This window comes from Pseudophryne corroboree, chromosome 8 (genome assembly GCF_028390025.1).
Source record: "Pseudophryne corroboree isolate aPseCor3 chromosome 8, aPseCor3.hap2, whole genome shotgun sequence".
In the NCBI taxonomy this organism is placed as follows: Eukaryota; Metazoa; Chordata; class Amphibia; order Anura; family Myobatrachidae; genus Pseudophryne; species Pseudophryne corroboree.
The window spans coordinates 308660595-308672686 of NC_086451.1; the positions used below are offsets into that span (position 1 = coordinate 308660595).

General features: G+C 44.1%; 1 protein-coding gene across 1 annotated transcript in view; it reads right to left on the reverse strand.

The window, feature by feature from the left end:
• Window positions 1-12092, reverse strand: part of GPR50 (G protein-coupled receptor 50) — a 353855-nt gene that overhangs the window by 1462 nt on the left and 340301 nt on the right. The gene's annotated exons all lie outside the window — the stretch shown is intronic.

The following is a 12092-nucleotide window of genomic DNA, read 5'->3' on the forward strand; positions in this document are numbered from 1 at the left end:
TTACTACACCAGACCCACCTTCAGGATTCCTAAGTGAGAATGTTACTACACCAGACCTACCTTCAGGATTCCTAAGTGAGAATGTTACTACACCAGACCCATCTTCAGGATTCCTGATTGAGCATGATACTACACCAGACCTAACTTCAGGATTCCTGATTGAGCATGATACTACACCAGACCCACCTTCAGGATTCCTGATTGAGCATGATACTACACCAGACCCACCTTCAGGATTCCTGAGTGAGAATGTTACTAGACCAGACCCACCTTCAGGATTCCTGAGTGAGAATGTTACTACACCAGACCCACCTTCAGGATTCCTAAGTGAGAATGTTACTAGACCAGACCCACCTTCAGGATTCCTAAGTGAGAATGTTACTAGACCAGACCCACCTTCAGGATTCCTAAGTGAGAATGTTACTACACCAGACCTACCTTCAGGATTCCTAAGTGAGAATGTTACTACACCAGACCCACCTTCAGGATTCCTGATTGAGAATGATACTACACCAGACCCACCTTCAGGATTCCTAAGTGAGCATGTTACTACACCAGACCTACCTTTATAATTCATCAGTGTGAATGTTACTACACCAGACCTACCTTCAGGATTCCTAAGTGAGAATGTTACTACACCAGACCCACCTTCAGGATTCCTAAGTGAGAATGTTACTACACCAGACCCACCTTCAGGATTCCTGAGTGAGAATGTTACTACACCAGACCCACCTTCAGGATTCCTGATTGAGAATGATACTACACCAGACCCATCTTCAGGATTCCTAAGTGAGAATGTTACTACACCAAACCTACCTTCAGGATTCATAAGTGCGAATGTTACTATACCAGACCTACCTTCAGAATTCCTAAGTGAGAATGTTAAAACACCAGACCCACCTGCAGGATTCCTAAGTGAGAATGTTACTACACCAGACCTACCTTCAGGATTCCTAAGTGAGAATGTTACTACACCAGACCCACCTTCAGGATTCCTAAGTGAGAATAACATTCCATTGATCGGTGTGTGGCAGAAATGTAACCTGACATCAAAGCAGTATACCTTGCATTATGCCCATAATCTCTACAATATCCATCAACATTAACCATTAATTTACTTATATCTTAGCCAGTTCTTCCAGAAGAAGTATCATAACTTAATCCAATTCTGTTTTCTTTCAACCATAATGGCACACTCAATTTCTTTAAATACATTTTTGAAGTAGTTATCAGAGAATTACAATAAATGTACGTACACAAAGGGGCTGACATGCAAAGTAGCTGTAGATGCCGGGAGCCATGGAAGTCTGATTACCTTATGCCACTACGACAATCCGTATGGCTAATGTGGGGCATTGTGCATCTGCTAGCGGAAAGCCATGCCGCCCATTGAATTTATTCCAGATGCTGCATCAGTAATATCAGCACTGCACCAGCCCCATACTAAGTGCAAGAGATCCATCAGAAATGAGCATCCCTTCCCCACACACACAACTCAGAGGGGGGTCTATTCATGAAGCAGTGAAAAGGGTGGAGAAGTGAACCAGTGGAGAAGTTGCCCATGGCAACCAATCAGCATTGAAGTAACATTTAGAATTTGCATACTATACAATTGTACGGAGCAGCTGATTGGTTGCCATGGGCAAGTTCTCCAAAGGTTTACTTCTCCACTCTTTTCACTGCTATATAAATAGACCCCTAATCACACAGAGCTTTCCATACATGCCCATGACACTTCCATAAGTTAGGACGCTTCCATGCACTCCCAATGTGGCATCCAGATCCTTCCCGGAAACTCCCCATTTCAAGTTCTGTACAGTGCGTACATTTGCATCTGTACAAGTGCTGTATGCATCCGTACAGAGAGAGGCTTCTGACCCAGAATCAGGCCCAAAGTGATCATAATCCCCCAAATAGTCATCTCTCATGTAAATATAGTTTGGCCTCTCTTCTCATAACTGAGATCTTTCTGAATAATCCTATTCAAAGTCATATTTTGTGTTAGTTCTTGCTAAAAAGTTCCAAAATATTGTTTTTGAAGGGGTATAGGGGGCTTTTTTTTAATTAACGTTCATGATTATGATTGCATAATACATTTTTATCTTGATTAGAAATACATAAAACCATCTTCTATATATAGACAAAGGGGTAAATTTACTAAGGTCCCGATTTTGACCGAGATGCCGTTTTTTCATCAAAGTGTCATCTCGGTAATTTACTAAGCAATAATCACGGCAGTGATGAGAGCATTCGTAATTTTATGGAAGTCCAACAAAAAAAATACAAATGAATACACCATCGGTCAAAACGCGGCTGTTTAAGTATGAATCTCGGTCATTTACTAAGAAGTGCAAAGCAAAACAAAAACAAACACTGCCGTGAAAAATTACAACTCGTAAAAAAGTGCTAAAAAAAAACAGACCTGTTTTTTTAATCCGTGATTGTATAGGCATGCAGGGATCCATGAGATCCGTGCATGTATATCAGTGGGAAGGGGTGGGAAAGTGGTTATTTTATTTAAAAAAATTGCGTGGGGTCCCCCCTCCTAAGCATAACCAGCCTCGGGCTCTTTGAGCCGATCCTGGTTGCAGAAATATGGGGAAAATATTGACAGGGGTTCCCCCATATTTAAGCAACCAGCATCGGGCTCTGCGCCTGGTCCTGGTTCCAAAAATACGGGGGACAAAAAGAGTAGGGGTCCCCCGTATTTCTAAAACCAGCACCGGGCTCCACTAGCTGGACAGATAATGCCACAGCCGGGGGTCACTTTGATATAGTGCCCTGCGGCCGTGGCATCAAAAATCCAACTAGTCACCCCTGGCCGGGGTACCCTGGGGGAGTGGGGACCCCTTCAATCAAGGGGTCCCCCCCCCAGCCACCCAAGGGCCAGGGGTGAAGCCCGAGGCTGTTCCCCCCCATCCAATGGGCTGCGGATGGGGGGGCTGATAGCCTTTTGTGATAATGAAAAGATATTGTTTTTAGTAGCAGTACTACAAGGCCCAGCAAGCCTCCCCCGCATGCTGGTACTTGGAGAACCACAAGTACCAGCATGCGGCGGAAAAACGGGCCCGCTGGTACCTGTAGTACTACTACTAAAAAAATACCCAAAAAAAGACAAGACACACACACCGTGAAAGTAAAGATTTATTACATACATGCACACAAACATACATACATACTTACCTTATGTTCACACGAGGGTCTGTCCTCTTCTCCAGTAGAATCCAAGGGGTACCTGTTGAATAAATTCTACTCACCAGATCCCGGGTCCCAGGGTCCTCGGGGCAACCATTTGTAATCCACGTACTTGAATAAAATAATAAAACGGAGAGCCGAGCCACGAACTGAAAGGGGACCCATGTTTTCACATGGGACTCCTTTCCCCGAATGCCAGAAACCCACTCTGACTGATGTCTAAGTGGGTTTCTACAGCCAATCAGGGAGCGCCACGTTGTAGCACCCTCCTGATCGGCTGTGTGCTCCTGTACTGTCTGACAGGCGGCACACGGCAGTGTTACAATGTAGCGCCTATGCGCTCCATTGTAACCAATGGTGGGAACTTTCTGCCCTGCGGTTGACCTAAAGTGACGTCACCGCTGAGCAGAAAGTTCACACCATTGGTTACAATGGAGCGCATAGGCGCTACATTGTAACACTGCCGTGTGCCGCCTGTCATACAGTACAGGAGCACACAGCCGATCAGGAGGGTGCCACAACGTGGCGCTCCCTGATTGGCTGAAGAAACCCACTTAGACATCAGTCAGAGTGGGTTTCTGGCATTCGGGGAAAGGAGTCCCATGTGAAAACATGGGGCCCCTTTCAGTTCGTGGCTCGGCTCTCCGTTTTGTTATTTTATTCAAGTACCTGGATTACAAATGGTTGCCCCGAGGACCCTGGGACCCGGGATCTGGTGAGTAGAATTTATTCAACAGGTACCCCTTGGATTCTACTGGAGAAGAGGACAGACCCTCGTGTGAACATAAGGTAAGTATGTATGTATGTTTGTGTGCATGTATGTAATAAATCTTTACTTTCACGGTGTGTGTGTGTCTTGTCTTTTTTTGGGTATTTTTTTAGTAGTAGTACTGCAGGTACCAGCGGGCCCGTTTTTCCGCCGCATGCTGGTACTTGTGGTTCTCCAAGTACCAGCATGCGGGGGAGGCTTGCTGGGCCTTGTAGTACTGCTACTAAAAACAATATCTTTTCATTATCACAAAAGGCTATCAGCCTCCCCATCCGCAGCCCATTGGATGGGGGGGGACAGCCTCGGGCTTCACCCCTGGCCCTTGGGTGGCTGGGGGGGGACCCCTTGATTGAAGGGGTCCCCACTCCCCCAGGGTACCCCGGCCAGGGGTGACTAGTTGGATTTTTGATGCCACGGCCACAGGGCACTATATCAAAGTGACCCCCGGCTGTGGCATTATCTGTCCAGCTAGTGGAGCCCGGTGCTGGTTTTAGAAATACGGGGGACCCCTACTCTTTTTGTCCCCCGTATTTTTGGAACCAGGACCAGGCGCAGAGCCCGATGCTGGTTGCTTAAATATGGGGGAACCCCTGTCATTTTTTTTCCCCATATTTTTGCAACCAGGATCGGCTCAAAGAGCCCGAGGCTGGTTATGCTTAGGAGAGGGGACCCCACGCAATTTTTTTGGGGGATTTTACAGTGTTTAATTTAAAAAAAAAAAAAAATGAACCCCAGCACGGATCACACAGATCCGGCCGAGATTCATTGTAAAAAAGTCGGCAGTGTTTTGCTAATCACTGCCGTAAAAAACAGAAAAAAAAAACGAATGACATCGACATTGGAAAACCCGAAAAGGCTAAATACGGCAGCTTAGTAAATTAGACGTAATCAATTCAAAAAGTTGCAATTTTACACTGTCGATGTCATTCGTGATTGAACTTTGACCTGAAACGGGAAAATACGAATCTTAGTAAATTTACCCCAAAGTGTGCTTGCTGTTATTCAGAAATGACATTACAATGATTTGTTTTAAAAAGTTGTTTCAGATAAGAAAGAGGCACTTAAATACATACTGTATTTGCCTTTTTATGACATATGCTTTAAATAAAACCCTCTTGTGATAATTTTAGATATACAGATGATCAGCAGATGACATATTGTGCCCAATTACTGCTGCCAGATCAGGTCTTCACAACCTGACAACAGAACTAGAAAAGGTGCATTCAGTCCAGTTACTAAGGAAGACTTCAACACAGGAGTAATAGAGATATAGATAGAAAAGCCTGTGGGTGTGAGCTATAGAACATTATTCTGCCTATGTGTATTCATTAAGGCAGACAGCTGCACTGCATTGCCCCAATCAATAGATTTAATAAAGATTACAAATTAAATTATAGTTTAACTGTAAGTTATTCATTTTATAGAGCTTAATAAGTACAATACAAACCAGAATCCTGCTATTTTATAACAATAAATTCCAGATAGGATTTATTTTTCTTCTATCAAGCTCTGAAGAATATTTGTAATACACTAGTTTTCTTAATTATAAAATACACACTGTGATTAATGTAGAGTTGCACATAAGCAGAATGTTTTTATACTGTGCATGCACAAAAAATATTCATACATATCCAGATATATATACAGTTTCTGGTGCATTGTTTGCACACAACGCATTTCGCTTAGAGAGGAGGAAGAGCAACTGGTGGGGCTCAGCATATGTTGGCTGAGTACAGCCTGGGCTTGTTGATGGAAATGTATGCATCTCATGTAATCCATAACAGACACAAATGAACATACAGTATGATGATGATGATGATGATGATGATGATGATGATGATGATGAATGGCAGCCATTTCTGATTGTCTGAGTCTCATGGTGCATATATTGCTGTACTGTCCTGGCATAAGCCAGTAGATTTTTTTATTATTATTATTATTATTATTATTATTATTATTATTATTATTATTTTATTATTTTTTTGGGGGGGCAGGGTGCACTTTATGCCTGCGTTATTGGTAAAAATACCTTTATATCTACATGCATTCACTAAAAAGCCACAGTTGCATACATAGGCACAGTTCAGACCTGATTGCATGATAGGATTTTTCGCTGCGCTGCGATCAGGACAGAACTGTGCATGTGTATGCACCGTAATGCGCAGGCGCATCGCACGGGTACAAACTGGATCGTTGCTGTGCAATGGATTGTACGAAGAATCCATTCACACAGCCGATCACAAGGAGATTGACAGGAAGAAGGCGTTTGTGGGTGGCAACTGACCGTTTTCAGGGAGTGGTTGGAAAAACGCAGGCATGTCCAAGCATTTGCAGGGTGGTTGTCTGATGTCAATTCCGGCCCCGGACAGGCTTAAGTGATCGCAGTGGCTGAGTAAGTCCTGGGCAGCTCAGAAACTGCACAAAACTTTTTCATACCGTTCGGCTGCACATGCGTTCGCACACTTGCAAAGCAAAAATACACTCCCCCGTGGGCGGTGACTTACCTGCTCGCAGCAGTGCAAAAAACTCCCAGCGAGTGATCAGGTCTGAATTAGGCCCATTATCGGCCGCCCTCTATCATGTCACTGCCCCCTTTACGTTAGTGCCTCCCGACTTCCAAAGCAGCACCAACATCACTTCCCCTCCACCACCACAATTTAATAACCATTGCCCACTCCTCCCTCACCAGTTGCAAAGTAAAAACATAATGACAAAAAAAGAAAAAAAAGAATCACCTGGCCTCAACTGGCCATCAGCCTAGCAGGGCCTAATGTAAGTGAGCATGCTGTGCCGCCCCCTCCAGCAAGTGTCATCCTTAGGGCATATGCCTCATGTGCCTAGTGGGAAATCTACCCCTGCAAACACAGAGCCAATGTATGCTATTTATACTGCACAAACTGGCGTAGTTGTCACTCTAAATCAGATAATTACTAGTTTCTTTTTATTTATGGTGCTTTCTAAACAATCATTCTGATCAAATCATTTTTATTGTTGAGAATGGAAAATCAGCTTACAGTAGTTGATAAATTCCACTGGCATGTGTGAAAGTAAGTGTGTGTGTGTGTGTGTGTGTGTGTGTGTGTGTGTGTGTGTGTGTGTGTGTGTTTGATCCACAGACCTTATCCATCAACATTGAAACCAAAAGACCACTTTACATTTATAGCAACAAAGAACCTGGAAATAGCCTAGCTCACTAAGCTATGTCACTTCTTAACATCATTCTCTCATCCTGCGTTATAAATGTGTTCCAACAACACAAGGTGAAAGGATCTTACATGCTTGCCATTCTTAAGCATACATGGGATCTAGTATCAACATTTGGATTCAGCTGATTTTTTTTTCTTTTTTGAAATCTGATTTTTTGAAATCTGCTGTTTTTTTTTTCTTTTTTGAAATCTGCTTTTTTGAAATCTGATTAATCTAAACTGCTAGAATTTAGAACACAGATTTACACATGTGTACCGTTGTTTTTAAAAAATCAATGAAAAAAAATATGAATTTGGGGAATTTCTAGTGCTAGGGAAACTATTGTGTCACTGAATATGAGGGTAGTTTTACACATGCTTGACTATATCCTAAATGATAAAAAGTTTTACATTATCTGTATTTTTTGCGTAGCCAACTGTAATAGACAATTTTAGTTACAATGGAAGCACTGTTGTGAAACACAAACCATGCAGTCAAATAACAACCCTACAGTACTTTATGCTAAAAAGGCAATTTTTATTCTAATCATCAAACAAGCAGAAAACAGAAGGGAGAATTTTCTAAGTACCATATGATTTGTTTTTTTATATTGGAAAGGTCACCTATTTCATCATGATAATAACTTAATGTAAAATACAGGAAACAAAGTAGTTATTAAATATAAAAAAAGCCACACTTGCTTAAACAAAAAAAAACAATGCACATAAAATACCATTGTCTGTTTTGCAGAAGAACACTGTGGTAAGGTAAGGTCATTACATTAAAGATCACTATTTCAGTTCACCTTTAAAATATAGAGGTAACAGTTCATCTTTCATTTTCAACCTTTGCTGCATATGTGTTTGTTAAAAAATGTGACAAGTGAAAATGGTAAAGAATGAATTAGATTATGTTTCTGGAACTGATACTATAGCATGCATGTAATATTTGACAGGTGACTTGTCCTCTTTAATAATTTAGAAATGTTTGTATGGTTACTGGTAGAAATGAGCGGGTTCGGTCCTCCGAGATCCGAACCCCCCCCCCCCCCCCCCCGAACTTCACCTATTTTACACGGGTCCGAGGCAGCCTCGGATCTTCCCGCCTTGCTCGGTTTACCCGAACGCGGCCGAACGTCATCATCCCGCAGTCGGATTCTCGCGAGATTCGTATTCTATATAAAGAGCTGCGCGTCGCCGCCATTTTCACTCGTGCATTGGAGATTGAACGGGGAGGACGTGGCTACGTTCTCTCCCTGAAAAGCTCCATATCTGTGCTCAGTGTGCTGCAAATATCTGTGCTCAGTGTGCTGCAAATATCTGTGCTCAGTGTGCTGCAAATATCTACGTTCTCTGCCTGAAAAGCTCCATATCTGTGCTCAGTGTGCTGAAAATATCTGTGCTCAGTGTGCTGCATTTTGGTGACCAACAGTATATAGTTGTACAGTACAGTAGGCCATTGCTGTATCTTGCAGCTCTGTGTCACTGCAAGTATCCATTCCATATCTGTGCTGCATTATTGTGAGCAGTATATATAGTAGTACAGTGCAGCATTTTGGTGACCAACAGTATATAGTTGTACAGTACAGTAGGTCATTGCTGTATCTTGCAGCTCTGTGTCACTGCAAGTATCCATTCCATATCTGTGCTGCATTTTTGTGAGCAGTATATATAGTAGTACAGTGCAGCATTTTGGTGACCAACAGTATATAGTTGTACAGTACAGTAGGCCATTGCTATTGATATAATAATATTACTGGCATATAATTCCACACATTAAAAAATGGAGAACAAAAATGTGGAGGATGAAATAGGGAAAGATCAAGATCCTCTTCCACCTAGTGCTGAAGCTGCTGCCACTAGTCATGGCAGAGACGATTCTATGCCATCAACGTCGTCTGCCAAGGCCGATGCCCAATGTCATAGTAGAGAGCATGTAAAATCCAAAAAACTAAAGTTCAATGAAATTACCCAAAAATCTAAATTAAAATCATCTGAGGAGAAGCGAAAACTTGCCAATATGCCATTTTTTACGACATGGAGTGGCAAGGAATGGCTGAGGCCCTGGCCTATGTTCATGGCTAGTGGTTCATCTTCACATGAGGATGGAAGCACAAAATGTGCGTTATTCTAAATCAAAAAACCCCAAGGAGAGTCCAATTGTGTCGGTTGCGATGCCTGACCTTCCCAACACTGGACGGGAAGAGGTGGCTCCTTCCACCATTTGCACGCCCCCTGGAAGTGCTGGAAGGAACACCCACAGTCCAGTTCCTGATAGTCAAATTGAAGATGTCACTGTTGAAGTACACCAGGATGAGGATATGGGTGTTGCTAGCGCTGAGGAGGAAATTGACAAGGAGGATTCTGATGGTAAGGTGGTTTGTTTAAGTCAGGCACCCAGGGAGACACCTGTTGTCCGTGGGATGAATATGGCCATTGTCCTGCCTGGTCAAATTACAAAAAAAAATCACGTCTTTGGTTTGGAATTATTTTAACAGAAATAGTGTCAAGCCGTGTGTTGCCTTTGTCAAGCTGTAATAAGTAGGGGTAAGGATGTTAACCACCTAGGAACATCCTCCCTTATACGTCACCTGGAGCACATTCATCAGAAGTCATTGACAAGTTCAAAAACTTTGGGTGACAGCGGAAGCAGTCCACTGACAACTAAATCCCTTCCTCTTGTACCCAAGCTCCCGCTAACCACACCACCAACTCCCTCAGTGTCAATTTCCTCCTCCTTAGACAGGAACGCCAATAGTCCTGCAGGCCATGTCACTGGCAAGTTTGACGAGTCCTCTCCTGACTGGGATTCCTCCGATGGATCCTTGAGTGCAACGCCTACTGCTGCTGGCGCTGCTGTTGTTGCTGCTGGGACTCGATCATCATCCCAGAGGGGAAGTCGGAAGACCACTTGTACTACTTCCAGTAAGCAATTGACTGTCCAACAGTCCTTTGCGAGGAAGATGAAATATCACAGCAGTCATCCTGTTGCAAAGCGGATAACTCAGGCCTTGGCAGCTGTGTTGGTGTTAGACGTGTGTTCGGTATCCGGAGTTAGTTCACAGGGACTTAGAGAATTTCTTGAGGTAGTGTGTCCCTGGTACCAAATACCATCTAGGTTACACTTCTCTAGGCAGGCAATACCAAGAATGTACACAGACGTCAGAAAAAGACTCACCAGTGTCCTAAAAAATGCAGTTGTACCCAATGTCCACTTAACCACGGACATGTGGACAAGTGGAGCAGGGCAGACTAAGGACTATATGACTGTGACAGCCCACTGGGTAGATGTATTGGCTCCTGCAGCAAGAACAGCAGCGGCGGCACCAGTAGCAGCATCTCACAAATGCCAACTCGTTCCTAGGCAGGCTACGCTTTGTATCACCGCTTTCCAGAAGAGGCACACAGCTGACAACCTCTTACGGAAACTGAGGAACATCATCGCAGAATGGCTTACCCCAATTGGACTCTCCTGGGGATTTGTGACATCGGACAACGCCACCAATATTGTGCGTGCATTACATGTGGGAAAATTCCAGCACGTCCCATGTTTTGCACCGCCTGCCGAAGACTGGAGCACCAGCAAACACTCCTGAACCTGCCCCACCATCATCTGAAGCAAGAGGTGGTAACGAGGTGGAATTCAACCCTCTATATTCTTCATAGGATGGAGGAGCAGCAAAAGGCCATTCAAGCCAATACATCTGCCTACGATATAGGCAAAGGAGGGGGAATGCACCTGACTCGAGCGCAGTGGAGAATGATTTCAACGTTGTGCAAGGTTCTGCAACCCTTTGATCTTGCCACACGTGAAGTCAGTTCAGACACTGCCAGCCTGAGTCAGGTCATTCCCCTCATCAGGCTTTTGCAGAAGCAGCTGGAGAGATTGAAGGAGGAGCTAAAATGGAGCGATTCCGCTAGGCATGTGGGACTTGTGGATGGAGCCCTTCATTTGCTTAACCAGGATTCACTGGTGGTCAATCTGTTAAAATCACAGCACTACATTTTTGCCACCGTGCTCGATCCTAGGTTTAAAGCCTACGTTGTATCTCTCTTTCCGGCAGACACAAGTCTGCAGAGGTTCAAAGACCTGCTGGTGAGACACTTGTCAACTCAAGCAGAACGTGACCCATCAACAGCTCCTCCTTCACATTCTCACGCAACTGGGGTTGCGAGGAAAAGGCTAAGAATTCCGAGCCCACCCGATGGTGGTGATGCAGGGCAGTCTGGAGCGAGTGCTGACATCTGGTCCGGACTGAAGGACCTGCCAACGATTACTGACATGTCGTCTACTGTCACTGCATATGATTCTGTCACCATTGAAAGAATGGTGGAGGATTATATGAGTGACAGCATCCAAGTAGGCACGTCAGACAGTCCATACGTATACTGGCAGGAAAAAGAGGCAATTTGGAGGCCCTTGCAAAAACTGGCTTTATTTTACCTAAGTTGCCCCCCCTCCAGTGTGTACTCCGAAAGAGTGTTTAGTGCAGCCAGTCACCGTGTCAGCGATCGGCGTACGAGGTTACTTCCACAAAATGTGGAGAAGATGATGTTCATCAAAATGAATTATAATCAATTCCTCCGTGGAGACATTCACCAGCAATTGCCTCCAGAAAGTACACAGGGACCTGAGATGGTGGATTCCAGTGGGGACGAATTAATACTCTGTGAGGAGGGGGATGTACACAGTAAAAGGGGTGAGGAATCGGAGAATGATGATGAGGTCGACATCTTGCCTCTGTAGAGCCAGTTTGAGCAAGGAGAGATTGATTGCTTCTTTTTTTGGTGGGGTCCCAAACCAACCAGTCATTTCAGCCACAGTCGTGTGGCAGACCCTGTGGCTGAAATGATGGGTTTGTTAAAGTGTGCATGTCCTGTTTATACAACATAAGGGTGGGTGGGAGGGCCCAAGGACAATTCCATCTTGCACCTCTTTTTTT